Source organism: Bactrocera dorsalis, chromosome 1, assembly GCF_023373825.1.
Source record: "Bactrocera dorsalis isolate Fly_Bdor chromosome 1, ASM2337382v1, whole genome shotgun sequence".
Classification (NCBI taxonomy): domain Eukaryota; kingdom Metazoa; phylum Arthropoda; class Insecta; order Diptera; family Tephritidae; genus Bactrocera; species Bactrocera dorsalis.
The window spans coordinates 4,679,211-4,704,680 of record NC_064303.1 but is presented as its reverse complement, the minus strand read 5'-3'; the positions used below and the strand labels follow the sequence as shown (position 1 = coordinate 4,704,680).

The 25,470-nt window shown below is 31.7% G+C and overlaps 1 protein-coding gene across 2 annotated transcripts in view; it reads left to right on the top strand.

The window, feature by feature from the left end:
* LOC105232405 (dual specificity tyrosine-phosphorylation-regulated kinase 2) overlaps positions 1–25,470 on the top strand; it is a 162,349-nt gene that overhangs the window by 45,945 nt on the left and 90,934 nt on the right. For both annotated transcript variants that reach the window (XM_049446875.1, XM_049446874.1), the window contains exon 3: positions 5,830–5,885. The gene's annotated coding sequence lies outside the window, so the exon portion shown is untranslated. The remainder of the gene's footprint in view (positions 1–5,829; positions 5,886–25,470) is intronic.

Below are 25,470 nucleotides of genomic sequence, written 5' to 3'. Positions count from 1 at the left end.
CTTAATTTGATTTAAAATTTTTTACATAAATTAATTAATTAATTGAAATTACAAAAAATTTAATTAATTATCTAATTATGTTTTTTTATAAGGAATACATTAATTATTTGCTTAATATTTGTAGCATTTAATGATAATTAAAATTATATTATAACTATCCAATTACTTTTTATAATCCATGAGGAAATATTTTTTTAATAATACTTTTCTTAACTTTAAAATTGTGTAACTGTTTTAATTTATGTTAAATTATTTAAGTAATTGTGCAAGTAATGTTAAAGTTTTCACCTTTGTTTTGCTATGTAGAAGGTATATAGGTTTACGCATAAAAATTATAGTAATTAATTAATTAATAAAAATTAAGTGTATTTTTTTTTAATATTGATTAATAAATTATTATTCATAAGGTTTTTTAATTGGTTTTTTTTTTTTAATTTGTTCAATAATTAATAAAAATTTTTTGAATTTTGTCTCCAAAAAAATATTTTTAACCAAAAACATAATAATAAATAAAATTAAAATTTAATACTTATGAATTAGGAAAAAAATTATAATTATTAATTTAAATAAAAAATTTGTGTATTTTTTGTAATATTTGAACATTAATTGATTACTTTTTATTTACGTAATTTTCGAAAATTATTTCCTAAAACATGTTATTTAACAAAAAAAATTAAATTAATTTTCTTAATTTTTTTTAATTAATAAAATTAAAAAATTAAATTTTAATACTTATGAATTAAAAAAAATAACAGTAATTAATTAAAATAAAAATTAAGTAAATTTCCAAATTTCTTAAAGTTTGAAAATTAATTAATAATTAAGTAATTTTTAGTTTTTATCATGAATATTAAATATTTCGATTTTTTTTTGCCAGCAGAATCATATGTTTATCCACAATAAATCAGTTACCCGCTCGCAGTTCTCTATTTGCTTGAACTAATTTTAAATTAATACAACGACATTAGCTTGCACCTGCATTGCATATTTGTTAACAAACCTTTTAACCTTTATCTGCATAATTTTTTGTTCAAGCAAATACATGTAATTAATGCACTAATGGTTGAATAAGCGATTTAGTGTTGAGCCAACAGCTAATATGCGTGGAAGTGATTAATTGAATTTGTTGTTTGCTTAGAGTAGACACAATAATTATTTAGCTCTGCAGTACATATAATATGCATAAGTAACTGCACATGTGCATAAGTATGAGCATATGACCTCAAGAATATATAGCTAAGTCTATAAGCGTATCTTTAATTAATTATATGCATACCCGCGGTGTCTAAGTATCTCTGATATGCATAACATATATGTTTGTGTGTTTTTGAATATACAGTTATGTGTACAATAGGCTTGTATGTGTTTAGAAAAATATTAGTACAGTATTATTAGCTTTAAAAAGACCTAACAGCTTACAGAACGTCGGTCACTAAGTTCATTTTCTGGGTTTGAAATTATATTCAGGGTAGTAGTTCTAGTTCTTGCCAAAGTATGTGGCCAAAAATAAAGGAGAATATAGAAAATTGGTGTAGTTATAATCAAACTAAAATAAGTGACAATATTAAATGATATTTATAGTAAAATAATTAACATTAAACTAATTAATATTTAAATAAAAGTCTGAAAGTAGTAAATTAGTTTGTAAAAAAAAGAGTATAATAGAGGTCAGAGTGCTGAAATTAGAGTATAAAACGTTAATATATGGATATTATCTTTTCAATGCAAAATATTACAGGTTAGTGCGAAAATTATTCAAATATTCCCTTATTTGCAATAAATGGTTAAGGGGAAAATTATTTGCTTGTAATATTGCCGAACCTCATTCATAATTGACCCACTTTTTGCTGTCGATCTTTACACTCTTTAATTGTGGCGCAGTTTTCCCAGATTTGCTTGATATTCTTTATTTAATTATGCTGTATAAGTGAATATAGCAAAGTACATACAGGGCATATTTACATCGCGTGTTATGGAAATGTGATATTTGAGCTGATAAATATGTATATAATTTTTTCAGGAACAGAATTTTTATAACCTGTACAGGGCGTATTAAGTATTTCACAAAGTTTGTAACACCCAGAGGGAAACTGAAATGATCGGCGTGACGAGTTGGGTCGATATAACCATTTGCTTTTGTCTGTCTACATCACCGTCTGTATATATATACGCAGTTTATATTTCGAGATACCGACCTGATATTTTGCACGCGACATTTTCTCCCAAGAAGCTGCTCATTCGTTGGAATCATAGATGTCGGAACTTTATCATTTAGTTCCCATACAAATTGATCGATCACACCCAAGTCCTTGTATGAAAACTTTTTTTTATTTTTCGAGATATCTTCACGTAATTTATCACAGATTATTTTCAAAGCAAACACTACAATCTGTGAAAATATTGTTCAGATCGGGTAACTATAGCATATAGCTGCCACACAAACTCACTGATCCAAGTGAAGTCTTTGTATGGAAAACTTTCTTAGTTTTCGAGATATCTTCACGTAATTTATCACAAATTATTTTCAAAGGGAATGATCCATTCTATGAAGATATTGTTCAGATCGGGCAGCGGGTAGCATATAGCTACCATACAAATTGATCGATCATTCTCAAGTCATTGTATGGCAACCTTTTTATAACACAAGATATCTTCACAAAATCGGGCATGAATTAGTTATACAAGATAATGGTACAATATCCGAAAAAATTGAATAGATCAGAGCACCATAGAACATAGCTATCATTTAACTGACTGATCAAAATCGAGATAAAGAGCTTTTTATACTGCTTTATGCTACAAAAAATCAAGCAGTGAAAGGTATTATTAGCTTCTGTACAGCCGAAGTCACGTTTTCTTATATTTTAAGGAAATTTGTATTTTTTATTTAATTGTATTTTTATTTTTTCTTAAATTTTGTCTTTATAATTTCAGTTCCAGCAACTACCTTATCAATAGTTTTTTTCTTAGTTTAAATGTAACTATTTTTACTTATCCACACATATTGTATAGTATGTGTACATGTAACTCGTATTTAATTTGTGGCTTTTGGTTTCCTGTGCTATTCTCTACTAACAGTTCAATAAACCTTTGGCTGAATGTGACACTCACAGACGGTGGTTGCCAGCAAGTTTTCCATTTGTTCAATTTCAGTAAGCAGATACTGCACTTGTCTGTGCTTGATTTTTGTTGTTGTTGTTGTTACAATGGATTTCTTTGCATTCTAAATATATACATATGTATAGCTTAACATAGCTAAAGGAGTGCATTAGAAGGTGGCAATGTGCTTGACCTGTGAACATATGACTGCTTTGCACTCAAAAAAGTTAAAAATTTAATGAAAAAAATTTTAGGAAAATCTAAAAAAAAAAACTAAGTCAAGAAAATTACGAAAATAGTAATTAAAAATAAAATATAAATTAAATAAATTTTAATTTACTAAATAATATACAATCTCATAACAGAATAGTCTTAAAACTGAGAAAAGTGACACGTAAACATAACAATTAGCCACCTGAGCATATCAATGAGCTAAAATAGAGTGCATTTAACCAACTTCCATTAATGTATTTTTTATATATTCCCCATCTGTTAACTGTTCAATGCACCTGCGAGCAAATCTTCCTGGTTCTTACAAGGCTATGTGAAATTACCTGTTCCTTTAAAGCACACATGTCCGCTTAAGGGTTAATGGTTTTGGGGCAAGTGGTCTCAATTGATCAGGAAAAGCTTTTTACCTACAAGTAAGTCAGGAAGTGTATGGCAAACATACGAATATGTTCTTACAAAGAATATTATGTCCACATAACATCGAGTTAGTAACTGAGACCAAGCGACAAAGGCAATTAGGGACGAAAAAAGTCATTGACAGCGCACAGCAACAGCAAAGTACTGAAGGATACTAGAAGAATAGCTTAGTAAACACACTATACGAGTATATACAAGTAATTCACTGCTTGTATATACATCATCTAATGTGTTTTTAACTAACACGTGGACTGTGTTTATGGCTATTTTTAGAATAAGCCACCGTCAATTAAAGCAAAAAATAGACATATGTGCCGTAGAAAGCGGAAGGAGTGTGCGGACAGACTGTTGGCCAGAGTGTAGGTGGAAATCAAAGCTTACGTAGAAACAAATTAAGATGTTTGTATGTGAATAGGCAAAGAGCTGATGACAGCTACTCGCTACAATGGGCGTGCAGTGCTTCCTCATTGGCAGCATTGCGCATTCGATTTGCATTAAGTGACACGAAAAAAATGACAATTTTTCACATGCAAGTGGGAAGTTACAAAACTTGGTTACATATGTTCATATGCAAATAAGTGGAAGCATTGGCTAAGCACTTGCTTTGGAGCTTTGCCAATTGCTGAGTGCCACTAATTAATTTACAAGCGTAAACACCGAGTGTTATCGTGTTATTAAATTAAGTTGAGTAAGGTAAAGAAAAACTCACTAAAGAGTACGTCAAGTAAATATAAAAAAAATCTTAAAAGGTTGTAAAATAATAAATATCTATTTATAATTAACTCCGATTCGCCTCGGAAATGTTTGGACAAATGTTGCACATAAATTTTGCTACTCCGTGGATGTTTTTCTACATTTGATTAATGACACTTTTTACTATTATGTTTAGCTTTTTGGACAAAGCAATTAATTTCTGCTAAAATTTTATTTTATTAACTGAGTATTTTTTGCTTAGTCACCTTTAATAACTAACCAGCAGCAGTTGCTGTGAGTAAAAACCTGATACAGAAGAAGCAAAAAAATACTAAAAAAAATTTGGAAAATAATAATTGAAAAAGTATAATAAAAAATAATAATACATAAAATTAAAATAAATAAATTTATTATATAATAAAAATTTGGATAATTAAAAAATTATAATAAAAGGGTATTTAATACATTAATAAAAATAACAAATATCAAAAAAAAAAAAAATTTGTAGTATATAAAGTATCAAGGAAAGATATATTAAAAAAAAAAATAAGAACATAAGTAATAAAAATATTAAAAGTTATAAATAACAAAATATATTTAAATAAGTAAAAAATCATAATAAAAAAAATAATGAATTCAACTAAAATAACAAAATTTATTAAAAAAATACAAAATTTAAATAATTAAAATAAATATAAAAAATATATAAAAATTGAAAATTTAAGATATAACAAATAAGTAAAAACATAAAAAATAAAAATTAAAAATATATTTTAAAAGGTAAGAATGCAAATTAATAAAAAAATATGAATTTTTACATAAACACTTTACAATTTTTTTTGTAAAAATAATAATAATAGTTAATTAAATTAACAAAGTTTCTTATATAAAAATTATATTAATTAAAAAAAGCAATAACAAAATAATTATTACAAATTTTCAAAAATAAAAAAAAATATTGTAAAATTAAAAGTAAAAAAAAAATTTCAAATATTAAAAAATTCATAAAAAAATTATAATTAAGAAATTAGAAATTAAAAAAATATAAAATTAAAATACAAAATAATAAAAAATTAGAAACAATAAAGTAATTAAAGACAAAAACAAATATTGCTAAAAAAGTAAGAGTAGTAAATAATAAAAAAATTATAAGTTTTTACATATGTGAGGCAATAAAATCTGTTCCGCTGCAATTAACAGTTAAACCTGTTTTTTCAACAGTCACTTTTGCACCTGTCATTCGGTAGCGAAATTTCAAATTTTAATAACACTTTCGTGGTTTAATTGCAAGCCGTCAAACCTTTATATAATTAAAATAATATAGCTTAAGAATTTTGTTATTAATTTTGACGCTTATTTCATACAAATCTTTTTGTCTTATCTTTACAGCTAATTTTTGCAGAACATTTACAGAAAAGAAGCAATAATTAAAGTCGTGTATTAAGGTGAGTTAATAAATAATTTTGCTTTAAATTTAGTACATGCAGACAGTTATCGGCTTTAAAAAATGATCGATAAATTTTAAAATAATCGATAAATTTGTAAAATAGTCGATAAATTTGCAAAAGAATCGATAAATTAAAAAAATTGATTTTTATTATTAGTATTGAGGAATTTTTTCGAATAACTTTAAAAAAAATTTATTTTATGGAAAACATTTCTAAAATAATCGAAAAAATCAATTAAGAAATTGCGAAAATCAATAAGTCAACTACATAAACCGATTAAAATTCAATAAGTCAGCTATATCAAATCTAATGTTTGTTCGTAATTTATCAATTTTTAAAAATAGTCGATAAATTATAAATTAAACGATATTTTACTAAAATACAAAACAAAAAAATTAAATTATCAAATTAAAAGCATAGTTGATTATAAAAATCGATAAATCCTCTACAAAATGTTAGCAAACGATTTCAGGAATAGGTGAAGTTAACTAAATCGGTAGTGAGAATTGCTAAACATTTAGTAATCGATACAAAAAACTTAAATTATCTTAACTAAATAATAATAAAAAATTATTATCGATTATAAAAATCTAAATAAATTTATTAAATGATTTCGATTTGTAAAAGCGATAATTATTTCTAATATATATTTTTTATTTAAAAATCGATTTCAAAATTCCAAAAATTTTATATGGGTGCTAGGCCTTGGAATTAATTTTTGGTTTTTAATTTAAAAATTTAATAATTCACAATGTATGGTATAAGATCCGATTTATGAAAAAACATTTCATGAAATTTACCTTATGAAAATAGCTTTACATATTCCACAGACCATTGCTACTACAATTTCAGTTTTTTGTGTAAATTTGGCATATCAGAATATTCCTAGTATATATAAGCTTCCAAATGTATGTATATTTAGCCTATAAGAAGATCTATCTATGTTTCCAAATCTTCGCACTTAATAAAAATTTCCTCTCAACACATACATACACTCAGTGAGCTAAACTGATCCCGCCACAGCCTTAGCACCTTATTAACATTCTGGAAATGTTCACAAATTCACACTCTAAATTCCACGCAAATTAACCACATAATCATAGAAAAAGCTACCTAAATTGCATACCAAATTCCCTACAGTTTAACATATTTAGAATCGCCTCACTTTAAATTCGAAACTCATTAAGGGCACGTACCAAGACTTCTGACGAAAACCACTTCAACACACCCCCTTTGCTAACATAGCACCTAATCCCTTCACTGACGCCTTTAAGAGCCCACGAAAGGCAAAGCCAAAGAAGCGCGTAGATAAATGTGGAAGCTCATAAGTATCCAAGCAAGTGTGGCTGCGTATCAACAGTGTCGGCAAAAAGTGTTGATACGCACTTGCCGACGCGAATCGCAAGCGAAAACCATAACAAATTGACTTCCCGGCACAAATTCCATTACAACGAAGAGTTGCCACAAATTAAGATGCCACCACAGACAATGATGGCGTTGTGTTGCTGCGAGGCGCGAAAATTATTTGGCACGTTATTAGCTACAAATAGACAAGTTAATATATGCAGACATGTGGATATTGTATGTAAACATAAATATATGTAAATGGTTTTACACACATACACACACGCTACACGCATTTGTAAGTGGCGCGGCGCTGAGGGCTGGCAGGCAGCACGTGGTTGTTGGACTACCGAATTGGCAGGTGATAGAAAGCTTGTGTGGTGGAGAGTGAAAAGAAAGAAAAAATTTGCATAAAAAATAGTTTATTTTTGTTGTTGGCATTGTCTTTATTTGTTACGACTTTTACGGGCCGCGCATCACAATGCGTACATTTCCCTTTCAATGCGTTGAGGGAAGTTAAAAGCAATGAAAAACTATAAAAGACACAAAAAGCGAACAGAAAAAAGAAACTAAGCACATTTTTGAGGAAGTGATTTAAGAGTAATTTGGAAATAAACATAAATTTTGTGTAGAGTATTGATAATTCACTCCACTTTTTCGAAAATGGCCCTCTAGTGGCTGAATTATTCGAACGAAGCAACGTCTTAAAGAAATTTCCAAAATGTCTTAAGAGTGGACTTCTTTGGGAAGCAATGGTTGTGGCGCTTAAACTTCAGCTTAAAAATCTTCTATTCTGTTTTTTTTACTTCCTGATCCCAAAATACTATTTTGTTTCGGAGATATTGGTCTAAGGTTTACCTAAATTCCGAACGTGAACATTTTATTATTAAACCTAGAGAAACATATTCATAGAATGTAGTTATCTATGTATTTTTGTATTTTGGAGATATTGGTCTAAGTCAGTTTAGGTTTCAGAGTACCCAACTTTTTTTTCGGAGAGAACTTAATTGAACTACATTCAATATAAACTAAAAAAAACGAGAGAACTAAAAAGAGTTTGAACTAGAATTCAAGCTCACAAGTACTCAAACGGAAAAAAAACACAATTATATGATCGCTCTGCGTGCTGTTGAGGCTCCTCGCAAAGCTCGTAAAGAGAAAAACGATTACATATGCCCATCTCTCCATAAATACGATCCTCTTCTGCAAATCCTGGTTCTGTATTCTCATAAAAGAAACATTTTGCCCACAAAACTCTTACACACACCTGTTTTCATCTGCTCCTTAAGTCTACTTCTTTATCTCAACATCCACTTACTCAGCTCATATTTCTCATTTCGAACCCCTCCGTGGTTTCACGCAGATGTTTGTATGGCTTCCCACGTATTCCTTTAAGTACCCAGAAAAACCATTGAGTGCACACACTTCAACCTTGAGTTCTCCAACATTTGCGAGGCTCAGCAACTACTCAAGCGAAATTAATACGGGAAAAGCTTTGAGAAGCATACTTTTGTGCGCACGAGAATATGGCAGAAATGGAAAATAGTAAAGAAGTCAACAACAAACAAGAAACAATGCAAAAACGCTAACAATAAAAACAAAAGCAACAATTTTCAACAAAACCTACAATAACAACAAAAACAATACTTTCAACGCAAACACAGGCTATGGGGAATCCAACAACAGTAACAAAGCAAACGCCAGCGAATTGCAGCAAAAGCAGCAAACTATTGGCTTCAGCCCTGAGTCGAGTTCATTTGCGGTGGCTCAGGTGAAATGGATTTTTAACAGGATTAATTACAAACTTTAAGCATTTTCTACGCTGCTATTAAGCACTACACTCGCCGCTGATGAAGGCGGAAACTTAGAACTTTGCTTTCAAGTGCCGGAAAAGGCAGCGATGACTACAAAACAAAAAGTCTAAAAAGGGTGGCGTAGAATTTTATTATGAAAAGTTGAAAAGCTACGAGGTGCGAAAGAATGTGCTTTGTACTATTTTCCTTTGAAAAAATTCACTTAGTGCTTAAAATAAATACCTAAATTTAGCCGCAAATTCTCGGCGCACTCAAGTCACACTTCTACTAATTGTGCTCGGCGCGTTCATTGAACCTGCTGCGACCTTTTTGTTTTTGCATTTCATATTTGTTTCAAATTGCCACACGCTAAAACAGTTTCCACATTTGACGTAATTCCAATTGTGCTAAATGAATTTTGAATTATTACACAATCCAAAGCGAACACCGCTATGCGAGTATCACTTAAATGCCGGGGCACTGAACTGTGATGAGTAGAAAATAAGCCAACGACTTCTCTGTTTTGTTTTTGAAATTTTCCCAATTAAAATTGCGAGTGTAATGAAATTTAAACATGTCACGTATTAAAAGTATTGCGGCTTAGTTGCTGAAATGCTGGATAATAACAACAACAGAAAAGGCGTTCTGTGCAATAAACTCGTAAAAATCCGTAAAGAGCAAGTGAAATATCGGAAAAAATAATGATGAAATGAATATGGGTAATATATTTAAATAAAAATGGTATTATGATTAATAAGCAACAAAAAAAAAATAAGCAAACTTGAAATCGACTAAATAAGATTTTAAACAGAAGATTTCAAAAGAGAAAAAAATGATTGAAAGGGTATTTGGTTTGTAAGACCAAATGATGACGAACTATATAATTTTATCTTGCCACGGTTGGGGTTCTAAAATTGATAGACACGTCATTTAGTAAGAAATATTTCATGCTGTATGCTGGCTCATCCGTCCGCTGTGGTAGTTCAAACAGCCTCTCTAGATTATCCTTGAATAGTTTGCTCGCGTACTATACCTGAGTGCCAGTAGCTCCCAGGCGGCATTGTAATTTGAATTTGATCTCGTTATCAGATGACTACCCATTAGTCTGGCATCTCCTTGCAGACATGATTTTTAATAGTTAACTTTTTGGAGTCATTAATGTCCTTATTATAATGGACAAATTCCTCGCTCTTTAAATACATATTTAAGATTATCAGCTGAGCCTTTGATATAATCGAAAATTTGTGAGATGTTTGTGATCATATTAGAATGGAAATGTAGGATTTAAATATCCAAAAGCTTTATTAGATATCGGTTATCGATGTTTATCGATTATTAAATCAGTGGTAATCGATTATAAAAACTAAATGTTAAACAAATGTAAATTATTGACGCAGACTTTAGAAAAACAAACAAAAACAAATTTATCGAAAGTTTACAATCGATCAATAAATCAGAAGTTATCGATTATAAATTCTAAAAGCACATTGGATACAAAGTTGCTCAATATTAACAATCAACCGAACAATTCAGTTTCATTAGATATCTGTTATCGAAATTTTAAAACCGATTAATAAATCAGTAGTAATCGATTATAAAAACTATATGTTCAACAAATGTCAGTTTTTGAGGCAAAATGGTTATAAAAACCAACAACATCAAATTTATCGAAATTTTTCAATCGATTAATAAATCAGAAGTTATCGATATAACAAATTATAATTTTTCACATATTGCCTAATATTAAAAATCAGCTGAACATTCGATGCCGAAATCGGCATACAAACCTCAATAACCGTTTTATACTCTTTTCGACAAAACTTTGGATAAAAGCTTACCGCAGCTTTCAGAACTTTTGAGTCGATGGTTAAAATAAATAATTTTTCCCAGCAGGTCATGAAAATTGATATTTAAAAGTGATGCGGATCATTAGCATTTTAGCTGAAAATATTCAAGGCATATGAGATGTCAAAGCTTTCAACGTGAAAGTGAAAAGTGAAAATTGCAACTGCAAGAAAATGAATATACTATATTTAATATACCCTGAAATACCGGCTAAATTTTAACAGTATAATTCCTGCACACAATTTATAAAACAACCTTTATATCATGGTTATAAAACCGAAACTAATAATTATGTAGGTAAAGCTGACTAGACAACAAATAATTTAAATGAAAGCACATTCACTCATTTCTACAAACACAAATAAGACTGGGAAACACTACCGAGCGAATAGAAAAAAAAATTTTGATTAGATCTAAACAAATTGAGAAAGGAAAGAATAAACAATGGAAGGGTTAAAAAAGCACAGCGCAATGATAATAACAACACACAGTCGACAGACAATAGCTTGTAGAACAAAACAGTTATAAATATGACTATGGGTATTAGAGCTATGTGGCTTTGTATGCAAAAAGAAAGTAAAGAGTCATTGACATTTTGAAACCCACACAAAGTGAGATAGGCGGATGGACAGGCTTGAACCCAGTGAGCCAAAGAGTTGGTAGAGAAGAGAAAGAGTGGAGAGAGTGTGGAAATTACATGTTTTAGGGAAGACTGAAAGAGAGGGAAGGGAAGAATATGTAAATAAAAACAAGAAATATGTCTGAAAAGAAGAACGAAGTTATATATTCCATAGATGGACTTGAAAATTTACAAAATTTTTCCTTATTTATAAAATATTTGGTTACGAGGCTAAAAATATTTTGCTTTATGGGTCGTCACAACATTTTCTTCCGTAAATTCATACACAAAGCTCATAACACATATAAAAAATAAAACTAAAAAGCACATGCTTGACTTTCGCTAAACAGAAATAGCTGCGTTAAAAATACCTCAGAACGAAATTATATAAAGAAAAAGACCGAACCCTCACGCCTAAACTCGCACAATTGCATGTACGCGCCTCGCACATGGTCACGAATATTCTTTCCAATTGTGGAATTTCACAAATAATCCAAGCACGCCGACGTCTGGACGACGCGCCGCGCACCTGGCGCGACCACCACTGATAATGCGCGTATTGTGCGGCTTCCAAAGAGTATAATATACATAAATACCGCTGATTAAATGTCGCTGGTAAATTGTTACTAATTTAATAAGCGTCAAACGCATGATTAGCAGCGCGTTTTTGCGCTACGTATTTCAACGTGCTAGCGTGTGGCTTTAAGCTTTGACGCGCCACGCTCTCGCGCACAGCACAGCGACACCGACGCGTTTCAGCTTTGCGCTAATTTTGGCAGCGCTCATTCAACTTGTCTCAGTCACTGTGACGTAAGCGCAACGTGCATGTGTGTGTGCGCTAACAGTAAGCAAGCGGCGCGCCCGCCACACCCCACCGCGCCAACGAGCGCGCCGGACAGCCGACAACAACCGGCCATTACCTCAAATGGTCGTTTAACCTTAAACGCGCCGCGCCGCCGGCTTTTTTCGCTGCTGAATAATTTAGTTCGCGTTGCGCGCGGCAAAAAATGAGCAAGAAATTTTCAGAAATAAACAAAAAATTGCGCGGAATCACTATGAAATAGGTATACAGCGGCTGCAAAGAGCACACGGCAGTAGAAAAAAATATTTAGCTAAGCATGGCAACACAAATGAGGAAAGAGTAACAAATGGAATGAGTTCGCAAAAATCAAAAATAAAATGAAAATAAAAAAGGCGAAACAGCAACAAAAAGTAAATAAATAAAAGGCACACATACCAACGCTCATATGTATAAACAAAGAAGTCACACAAGGTCTTAGCCCGGTGTTTGGAGCACGTTGCTCATGAAATTTGCCAATTTTGACAGCTTATCTCTTTTGGCCGCATGTGTTGGGCAAAACAAAAAGCAAACACACACACATACTCATATGTATATGTATATATGCATATAGTTATAGCTTTGCCATAGCAAAAAATTGTTATTGCTTTCGTTTTTTGTTTTTGTTATTGAATTTTGCTTTGCAAAATAATTTGTTTCCTACGTGTGTTTTACTGTCAATAATTATTATTTTGGCGCATGTTTTGCATTCTAACTAATTTGCTTTCGGACAAATACAAATTGCTGTTTGCAGTTAAGTTCAAAATTCACATGAATTTTTGCCGTTAATTTGAATAGTAATTTTTTATGCTGTTTGTTAAATAATAATAAATTCTCGAAAGTGAGTTAAGCCTGAATTATGAGGCGTAATTAAAATTAAGAATAAAAAATATATAAACAAATTGGGCTGCTCCTTTTCTGGTGAAGCAAAAAATATTAATTCAAAATTTAAAAAAAAATTATAAAAATACAAAAATAATATGAAATGAAATATAAAATTTTCAACAAAAAAATTTTTGACATTAATGCTGCTGCATAAATTACTTTTATTAAAGAATCCAGTATTATTTCCGTCATCGCAGATTAATATTTGCAACATAGTTGACTCATCTTATTTAAACTTAAGAAATTTCTTAAAAATTAAAATTAAGCATAATTAGTATTTTCTTAATATTTCGTCACCTTAACTGCAAAATAACGTAACCTCACTTTTCATAATTTTACTGACGAAGGAAAAATGATATAATAGCTACCACTAATATTGAAAAAAATTTGAGTTCTGGTTATAAAATAGTTATATACTGGTTATATCTGTTACTAGAAGCTGAAAATTTTATGCTGCATATATCTTATATGATGTAGTGAATCGTAAGCAATAAAAAGCTCAAATTCGATTTTTTTCCAGACGCGTTGTTTTGCATTTTAGGTGACAATTTGTTGGCTCTCACTGTGCATTAGTGCTTACAGATTTCCTTTTAGTGATATATAGTTAGTATAAAATATTATAACTTGTGATTTAATTTGATTGTTTTTTCTACGTAGTTGTCCAAACAACTTGCTAAAAATTCGAAATATTGCTTCGTTTAGAGGTTCCCAATATCTTTCTGAAAACATGTGAAGTCCAAATAACTGTCTTCAGATTTGGAAACTTACTTAGTTTAAGGTCTACCAAACTTTCTACAATGAGTTGATGAATAAATATTGGTCCACAGATTCAAAATTTTGCTTAGTCTAGGGGTTCGGAAACTTTCTGCGCCACACGATTTATTATAGTGGTTTCCTTTTTAAGTAAAACTGGAGACAGAAAATATCGAACAAATTTGCTGATTTCGATAACTATTAAATCGATAAATTTTAAACACATTTTCTAAAATTTCTTCAACATAAAAAATAATGTTTCTTTTAAATCTAGATAAATACTTGTACAATAACATATTATGATAACGCTTGACTTAATAAAGTTATTTTTTCTACTTTAGCACTTTTTCAGAAAAAAATAAGTCCAAACAACTGTCCACAGATTAAAAATTTTGCTCAGTCCAGGGGTTCCCAAACTTTGTCCGAACTTTTTGAAATTTAATTAAAGTCCAAATGAATGGCTACAGATTTGGAATTTTGTTTTGCCAAGTTCAAGGGTTCCAAAATTTCTCCAATCAATTGAAGTCCAAATAATTGTCTTCTTCTTCTTAATTGGCGTAGACACCGCTTACGCGATTATAGCCGAGTTAACAACCGAGCGCCAGTCGTTTCTTCTTTTCGCAACGTGGCGCCAATTGGATATTCCAAGCGAAGCCAGGTCCTTCTCCACTTGGTCCTTCCAACGGAGTGGAGGTCTTCCTCTTCCTCTGCTTCCCCCGGCGGGTACTGCGTCGAATACTTTCAGAGCTGGAGTGTTTTCGTCCATCCGGACAACATGACCTAGCCAGCGTAGCCGCTGTCTTTTAATTCGCTGAACTATGTCAATGTCGTCGTATATCTCGTACAGCTCATCGTTCCATCGAATGCGATATTCGCCGTGGCCAACTCGCAAAGGACCATACATCTTTCGCAGAAACGTAACGCAACGTCGACTCATCCGCTGTTGACATCGTCCAAGCCTCTGCACCATATAGCAGGACGGAAATTATGAACGACTTATAGAGTTTGGTTTTTTTTTTTGTCGAGAGAGGACTTTGCTTCTCAATTGCCTACTCAGTCCGAAGTAGCACCTGTTGGCAAAAGTTATCCTGCGTTGGATTTCTAGGCTGATAAAAAAAAAAATAATTGTCTACAAATTCAAAAAGTGCAGAAACTTCTTTAAGTAATACTACTATTCCGAATTTGGTGATTTTAAAAATTTTTAAAATATCGGTTATCGGATGGGTCGAGAAATTGACTATTTTTTCTCATTGTGATTTTTTTAGTAATAGGCAAATTTGGCAAAAATACCTCGTTTCATATATTTTTCCCTCCTTCGATCCATTTATTGAATATTGAAATGCTAATATTTTATTAAACAATTTTCTGCTAGTTATAGTCTATATATCCGATTATTACAGTTTTCGCAAAAATCCCATTAAGCAATATTTCCGTCGAAACGTTTTACATTACCTTTAACAAAATTTTACAAAATATTTTATGTTTTTCGAATATTTTTTTAAAATGCTTTGCTTTACGATATTCGTGATCAACGTGGTATAATGGCTTCGGTAGCTAAGACTTGCCGGCACGACTACGATAGTTTTTTATATAGTTTTACTTTCTGGTTTTCCTTGAAGTTTATAAATGATACGATTTTATATTGTAAACAATGTTAACTATTTTAATGAATATTCGAAAATCGATAAGTTATCGATTATTTATTATCAAACAATTATCGAGTATTTGTAATCGCTATTTGTTTATTGTAAAACAATGTAACCAATTTTAATTAATATTCGATTATCTATAAGTTATCGATTATTGATTATCGACAACTTATCGAATATTTGTTATCGATAAATTTTTATCTTACCTATCTCCATTCCGAACCAAATACGGAATAGCAAAACTAGACTGTAATGTTCTGCCAGAAATCAAATCAGAATCAAAGTCAAATGCAGTTGCACTCATGTATACATATGTATGAATGGCTACGTATGCAGAAATATGTATGTAGTATATGTACATATGTACATAAATGCTCTGAAAATAATACAATTTTGCATAAACTTTAATTGTTGCAATTCACAGCTGGCAAACTCAAGCGAACACACATACATAGCTGTGATTATGTAAGAAACTTTATTTGCATAATAAGCTGAGAGTGCAATTCTATACGAATGTGCTGAAAAAAGCGCAAATGGTGCTGAGAGACAAGCGCTGCTGAAGGCGGATGTAAGCACAAGCAGATATTTGTAGTTGTATATATGTTTTCCGTATATGCATATAAGTATATAAGAATGTATGTAAGCATGTATTCAAATATGTATACACATAAGTATGTTTGCTTGCGTGTCTGTGCCTTTATTTGAATGAACCGTTATATGATACAGTCGTTTGCTCTTAACTAGCTACAAATGTGCCGCACATAAAAGAATTTATTGCACCGCTCAACCTCAAGTAATTGTCAAGTGTACTAACTGACTGCTGGCGCACTGACGTCTAAGCAACACAAATTACAAAAGCATTTGGCAAACAGCCTCTAAATGTCTGTATACATATGTACATATGTATGTGTGGATGCAAACTTGAGTTTGTTTTATTTTTGAAGGCATTTGCGTATGCGAAACAAAGAAATAAAAAGGGAAAAAATAATATAAAAAAAAACAAGACAACGAAAAAAATAAAAATATTAAAAAAAAGAAAAAATAGAAAAAAGAGCAAAAAAAATATAAAAAAGTCAAAGCGAAATTAAAATAAAGCGGCAAAGCGGAAAAATAAAAAGCGAAATTATACGCGTCTTAGAAACAAAAGCCAAATGCATTTGATATTTTTAGTTTGACACACAAAAGAGAATTTACATTTTTTTTGCATTTTGTTGCGCCTATTTATAAAACCGCAGATGCAGGCATGTCTGTGTGTGTATATGCGCTTTCAAATGCTCGAGCGTCGCCAAGAAAATCGTGTAACATATTGCCCTATTATCTCATCACGCCAAGACAATTAAAGCAAAAGTCCGCGTTTCGTAATCGGGGTAATTGTTATGAAAGCGACGGTGGCATAAAAGTGAGCGCACAAACGCACACATTTATGCATTTTAGGTATGCTGGCATGCACTTACCTACCCTACCCTACCTTAAGTGTAGCAATTTGGCAGCGAAAATACCACTTTTTGGCAGCTTATGCCCATAGTTGACACAGAACGCGCTGCTTCTGACAGCTTTTACCCGACAAACGATTGCTTTGATAAAGCCAAATGATAAAATAAAGAAGTGACAAAAAATAAAACATAAACTTGGTTGCGACGAAGCCATAATACCCTTCAAAAATAAAAAAGTTGTCGCATAAGAACTACATTTTCAGCGGGAAGTTTGTATGGCAGCTATATGCTATAGTGGTCCGATATGAATAATTTCTTCCAAGATTGTAGGGTTGCTTTAGGCAATAATACATGCCAGATTTCGTGAAGATAGCTTCTCAAACAAAAAAGTTTTTCAAACAAAGAATTGACTTTTAGCGCTCAGTTTGTATGGCAGCTATATGCTATAGCGGTCCGATATCAGCGATTCCAACTATCGAGCAACGACACGGCGAGTTGAGAACTTTTCTGCTGGGTGTAAGAAACTTTGTGGCAAACATAATATACATACTTATATACCCTGATGAGGGTATAAAAAAAAATAACCAAACCAAAAATTATCTCGCAATGCACATAACTTAATTAAATACAGATCAAACAACCGAGCGCTGCAGTTTAAGAACATTTCTGTTGTGGTTGTTTGCTTTTTGTCGCCGTAATTCAATTTATCAGATTTATTTGACTACCCATTTATCAGCAATGACCCACATGCGGCCGCCAGACGTTCGTATTTATAAGTTGCTATATATAACTGCAGTCAAATGCATTCACATATATTCAAATATGTCGGTATGTGGGTTTATGTGTTCCTGTGTTTGTGTGCAACGTAGGCTTAACCTACTGCCGGTTGCTTGCATGCTTGTACTCACTTTTATTGTTGACAAACAAAATGCTTACTTTATCTATAATTCCACCAGCAACATATTTGTAGTGTGTCCCATCGCTCTCCGCCGATATTTATTTGTTATTGTTTTTGTAGCGGAGGCACAAATATGTGTTAATAAATAACTACATAATGTAGTGTACATATGATATGACACAATGAATACTTTATAGATAATATATTAAAAGAAGAATTTTTTGTGACACAAATGATAGCGCGATGTAATATTTTTGGGCCAAATGGTGTTTTAGTGGCAAATAAAATGTATGACATAAAGGCAAGTGATATTGAGTAAGATAAAGGTTAACTATATTATAAAGTTACCACATATGATATTATTTGATATATAGTATGTATTTTTTGTATAGTTTTATTTATTTATTTTATGAAATTTTCGCAGTTTAATGAAAATTATGCAAATTCTAAATTTCTTTATCGCAATAAACATGTGGAACGTTGTATAAATAATAAATTGTTGCCTACATTTGCGCGCATTGGTAATACAGATTTAGCGAAGTCACATACCAATCATCAAATTTTCTTTCGTATGCATTTTTTTCTAGTTAGCTAACAAATATTTAATTTTTTGTCAATTTTAATGTGGGTATTTTCTCAGAACAATTGATATTATTTTTTCAGATTTTCCTTAATTAATCCGTATTACTATTAAAAATTTATTAACATATACAGTGCTTTCTTTTTACTGTCTTCATTAATTCTGAGTTGGAAATTTTTATTTCGATTTGAGCTAGTGTATAATATTTTAGGATTTACTCATTTTTCTGGACTCCAAACCTCTTATAATTAAAAAAATACATAATTTGTAAGGATTTTGTGAAATTTTCAAAAGATAATACTCAAAACTTGCTCACTTTAAGGCAGTCATAGTCATTCGGAAAACGGTGCAAACGGCTGTTAAAAAATAATTTGGTGAAAATTTCTCAGCTTTTTTTTTAGACTTTGCAAACTATGTGTCGAAGACATGACTTCACTCAGTTCGAAAATTTATGTCAATATCTCTTCTATAAACGTTTTCTGTTTTATTCTGAAAGTACTCTCTAAAACTCAATGAAGTCTCTCTGGCCACTCAATAAAGCCTTTTTTGCTTCCATGTTCCATCAATAGAATTTAATTTCTATTTTTATTGAATATTTCGCTCTTTTTGGAATTGAACATTGATTTCAAGGTCAATAAATTCCTTTCCTTCCCAGTCAATTGACTTTTTATTCTACAAATAATATAATAAATATAAAGTATTGAACTCGCTGGGTTGTGTAAGCAGCTTAAGAGCAATGTACTCATTGCTTTCATAAATCCTCAGAAATTACAAATAATGTTCAGTTTTTTTCCCATACAAATCCTTGACATTTTCGTACTCCCAGCCTTACACAGATTTTTTTTATAATATTTCATTAACCTTCCTTATTACCTTGACTTAAGTTTATCAATGAAAATGCGACTTCAAAAGCAAACAAAGCTGTCATAAAAATTTCAGTTCAATAAAAATACCCCAAAATGTCATTACTGTCCTGCGCTTATTTATTGAAGTCAACAAAACGTCTTTTACACTATGTACATAATAAAAATAATTTTTTGTCTCCCAACATCCTTTCTTCTCAACCGCGCACTTGTGCATACTATTGACTTAACATTGAGTAATGAAAGATGCGCCACCAGCGGCGAGGCAATTTTTTGACTTTGCTTTTAAAATTTTTTTCCTCATTGTTTGCTTTTTTGAATTTTTGCGATTTTTTGCAAACTCGGAAGTTCCCTTTAATGCCAAAGTAAATATTTTGATTGGCGGCAATACAATGGCGTTGCAGAAGCCAGCGTGATGCGCGCAACTGGTGCAATGTCACCAGAATGTATGACTAAATGTTCTACGACAACAATAACAATAGCAAGAGCAAGCGCAGTTAAATGATTGACTTGGTTAATGACATTACTGTCAAGGTGATGGAGGAGGTTATTTCCGTGCAATGCAGAGAAAACAGCTGAGCAAGAGTAATGACAACGGCTGTTGGTGTGCGGTTGGTAAATATAGTGTGTAAATATAAAGTATACAGAATATGCTGGTAAATAGTGTAAATAAAAATAATTAGTCATATAGGTATATAGCATGTTTTGTAAATAATTTTGGTTAGTAAAGTATTTTGAGAGTTATGAAGTTAACAAGCCTTGAATAAATATATTTATATATAATGATAGGTAATATAAAATATATAAACATATGCTATTATAAAACATATATGCAGAAAAGATAGCACTGCATTCTTCTTTAAAAACAATCCAATATTTACCACTTTGAATTATTTATGAATTTAAAGATTTTTCGTTACTGATATACATTTTTTTGTATGAAACTGTTGAGAATTGCAATTGACGACAAGGGTTGGAATGAACTTACTCATTTTTCAGTTCGGCATTTATAATGAACTATATCTCATACTTTTTTCTATATCTTTACTTCAATTTAATGCAATTTAATTTCCTCAACACTCGTAGTAAAAAAAGTTCGCACGAATTTCTCACGTTACTAACCTTAGTTAACTTTTTCACTCATTTGTTTTGCTCTCAATTGCCTTGAATTACTGTGTAAAGTTTATTTAATTTGCTTATTGCTTCGCTAATTAAAAAAGTACCTGTAATTGAAATAAAGTTGTGTGCTAAAGCTGCATTCGAGAGCTTACAAGTAAAGCGGAAATATAAGAATGAGTGTGAAAATGAGTGAAAAAAGTTTGTTGAGACTCTTCTGACGTTCTTAATAAAGTTGAAAAAATTTAAAGAAAATATATGTGTATTTAAAGCGTTGATGCAATTACCATGTAAATTTTTATACAAGTATGTTAAATTAATGGGCGGTTAGAGTTTCAAGGTAAAAACAAAGACTTTTTTGTGAACTAGTTTCTGAGTAATTATTTTTGAGTGATTTTATTCGGACCTTTTGTACATTATTGAGGACACAGTGTAGTCAAAAGTCTTATTTTAACCATGAAAACCAAAAACGAACCAGCCCATACCCAACCCCCCACGAGTCTTTGGATTTTGGTCTTAAATAAATGTTTTATGCAAAAATTTTAAAATTATTTGCTATATAGTATATACATATGTATATAATCATAGCTGCGTTTTGAATTTTTTTCTTGTTTTTCGCTCTTCCTCCATCTCTTCAAGCTTCATTTCATTTTCATTTGCTAAGCATTATCTTGCGTTATGCAACATTAATACCAAATAAACTCGTACAATTATTCATGTTTACGTTGCCTGTACTCTAATCTATTTATGAGAATATAAATACTCTATTTGTATGTTTGTATGTCAACGCTATCTGCTGGCTGACACTAAGAAGGCAAGTGGTGTGAACACCCTTTCAGCAACACAGCGGGCATACTTCGACACATAATCATATAAACACATATATTTATGCATATATATATGTATATGTTTTTATAAATAAATATACATACATTTGTATATGAGTATTCCCCTCGCAAGACACTCCAAAGCATGTTGTGCAACCAGCCAAGTCGTCGCGACAGCGCATGGAGTTATCACCACTCGTTGTCGTAGTAGAGCGGCTATGGTGACCCCAAGCACACTGACTCGTTCTGATAGCTGCCAAGCTGAAGTTGGCATACGCGTCCCTTCCGCGTTGCATTTGTTGCGTAAGCAGCAGTGGAGCGGCAGTTGCAGCAGCTGTAGTCAAGCTTCGCAGCGCCAAAACATTGACAATCGACTAATTAGCTATGCTTGAGTGAGAAACAATGATAAAATGCGAATAAAAAAAATACAAAAAACACAACAATAATAATGAGAAGGGGGCACTATTACAGCAATAAAGTATAAGCGGAAGCAAAAAGCGGGGAACCGCAGCGTAAAGTTCTGGCAAGTTGGGGTTCGAGTTGATTAAATGCAATCATGAAAATTATGTGGCAGTCAGCGATATTTTGTTGTTTTTGTAAATTTTATAATTTACTGCATTTTTACGCAATTTACTGCTGCAGCTGCTTTAAAACGCAAGCGAAGTAGTTGGAGGCGTGTCATACTGCTTAAATGTTACTCATACGCCCTGTTTCCGCTTCACAGTACGGAAAGTGCAGGAAAATGTAGGGAAATAGCAAAAAACGGAAGGGAAACCAGTGTTGCGCGTAAAAGTGATTCAGTGACATGCAAAAATGCACAAATATGAAAATGAGAAAATTTAAAAATAAATTTAAGTGAAAAAATTTGTATAAAAAAAAAACATTTTAATACAAAAAAGTTGTGCAAAAAATATGTTGTTATAAAAATTGTCGCTGAGAAAAAGCTGGTAGCATAAAATTTGTGTGTGCTGCGCAGCCAGCGCAAAATGACAGGAAAAGCACGTAGTTGAGGCAAAAAAAAATGGAAAAATATATATTTATATATGTACATACATGCAAGTATGTGCCTGCTTGCTTTCCGCCTTTGCGCGCTGTTTCGCTTGCGCCCCTCGTTTGCAAAAAAGCGTAAATTTCAACAACATACTCTATTTTTCTTTTGCTTTTATTACATTTTGATGATTTTCCGCTTTTTTGCTGGTCACTGACTTGCACACTGCCACAGTGGCATCATAAGCGCACAAAAGCCAAGAAGTGAAGCGCAGGCGCGCGCCAAACACCCTCTGTCAGCCGGTTTGTGTTTTGTTGCTCGTCATTATTTTGCGCGCCACACTTTTTTCTATGGCATTTTTATGTTTTCCGCTCATATGCGGCTGATAAACATAGTTTAACCCACACGACAGTGCATCAAATGCCAAAGCCACACAAACACACCCACACCCACACATCTGTATGTTTGTATACTTATAACTATGTCCCACACAAACTTTTGCATATATATTTCTACGATGTGAAGTGCTGCTTCCAACAACACTCATTTGTGGCTTGTGCTTTGTGGCATGTTGCACATGGTTGGTTGCCTCGCGTAGGCCTTTCTTCATTTGTCAGCGATTTCAGCAGCATTTTTTCACACATACAAATAAGTTTGTGTTAGTTTTGTTGTTTGGTTTCGTATTTTTACTTATGTTGGCATATTCTATGCGCCCTCAACATAAATTAGTGATTTTTTTCTAGAACTTGCTCGATTTACGCTCGCGGGTGCTGGCATGTGTAAATTCTCTGCCGATTTATGGCCGCGTTAATTGCAATGGAAATTTGCTCTTGTATACTTTGGTCAATTTACAAGTGCCTGTGGGCACATACATATGTGTCATTGGAATTTGGTGTTTGTTAATGGCAATAAAGATATGTGTTTCTTAAACATGTAATTGCCACTAAAAGTGTCGCAACGACTTTGGGTGACGGATTTATATGCATCAGTGCGAAAAAGAGAAAGAGTTGCGAGAGTAATTATGTGTAAACAATATATTCTTGTATTTGTCTACAAATATATATCACAAATATATATACTAAGAATATACCGGATAGGCGAGAGAATATCAGAAATATTCATACCTGCCATAAAGATAAGACCTTAGTAGGTACAAAGCCTACCATAATAAATAAAAAAATGAAATAACAAAAATAAATTTCCTTGAAAATTTAAAAATATCTTATTTTTAATTTTAACTTACATGGCAACCCTAACTTCAGAATTTTGTTATAAAAACGAGAAGAAAACGTTAACTATTCTATACCAAAGTTATAGTACCTTCCACAGGTGCCTTTCATTTAGCATAAAAGGGAATAAAAATATTTTTATTTTGATCGGTTAGTTTGTATGACTGCTATATGTTATAGTTGTTCATTCTGAACAATTTCTCCGGAGATTGTAACGTTACTTTTGCCAATAATCTGTGCCAAATTTTGTAAAGATATCTCTTGAAATAAAAAAGTTTTTCGTACAAAGGCTTATATTGTTTGGTCAGTTTGTATGGCAACTACATATATGCTATAGTAATCCGATTTCAATAATTTCTTTGCAAATTATAGTGCTGCATTGGGCAATAATTTGTGCCAAAGTTTGATTACATATCTTATCAAATATAAAAGATTTCCATACAAGCACTATAATCCAATTGGTCAGTTTGTACGGCAGCTATATGCTATAGTAGTCCGATCTAAAAAATTTTTTCGGATATTTCAACATTACCTTAGACAATAACCCAAACCGAATTTTGAGAAGAAATCTCGTAACATAAATAAGTTTTTCACACGGATTAAATCGGTCAGTTTGTATGGCAGCTATATGCCATTGTAGTCCTATCTAAACAATTTCTTCGGAGATGTTAGCCCTGAACTGGATAATAATCTGTGCCAAATTTGGTGAAAATGCCTCTCCAAATAAAAAGGCTTTCCATACAAGCGCTGTAATCCAATTGGTCAGTTTGTATTGCAGCTATATGTTACAGTGGTCCCATATCGGCGGTTATGACAACTGAGCAGTTTCTTGGTGAGAAAAGAACGTATGCAATATTTCAAATCGATATCTCATAAAGCGATGGCCAAGCTGGCGTAAACAGCACGTACAAACGGACAGCCTATATTAACTCAATTCGCCACGCTGGGTCACCGACTTTTCTTTTTTAAGATTCACTCATTGTATAAAACTTGCGTTGTATCTGTTTATGTATGTATGTGTGTTGGCAATAACCCGTTCTTTAATTTGTATCAACAGACTTAACATTTCTTTTACTGCTTGCGTTGCTAGATTGATGGATTGATTACGCGATATGAAACTTGAAACCAGTTCTTAATGCAAATCGTTTATAAAAAATACTTAAAATAATTCTAATTCGTTAGACGTGATTATAAGAAGGCGGTATATGTTTTTGAAATGAATATTTCTATCTTGAGTGCTTGGACTTTACACAAGTCGAATGTTGCTCTATAATACATTATTATTCTGTTTTAAATATTTATGTATATTTATGGACAAAATATTATAAAAATTTGACTAATTAGTTTTAAAGATATGAAAAAAAATAAGTTGAGGTTTGATTAGAGATACGAAAAGATTTTTTCGACTACACAATATATTAAAATAAATAAAAGCTAAAAAATAATTTTGTGAAAATATCGTCATTATATATTAAAATTAAAAAAAAAATTTCTCTTTCTTTTCAGGTAAGCAAAAATACTTCAACAACTTCAAAACGGCTTCCACTGGTAAAAAAAACAATATACTTCGTATATTAGATATTTAAGATATACTATTTATAAAATTTGAGAACTAGAAATATTTTTTTATTTTTTCAGTGTTCTTTTTTTCAATTAAATTAGTACCAAGAATCTCCTTTCTTAATAAATACATTAAAAATTAGCTAATTTACCATCACAGATGCTGCCACATTATCGAATTCCGCTCGCGCTAATAAAAATTCGCTGTCAAGCACTTGCACTTATTAACTTGCGCATCGAACATCTTGACCCAGTTCTGTTGCATGTACAAAATCCACTCGATAACTCACTGAGGCGCTGTCAAATTTATGCACTTGAAGCAGCCAGTGCTTTCCAAATGCACACACACACAGGCGCACAAC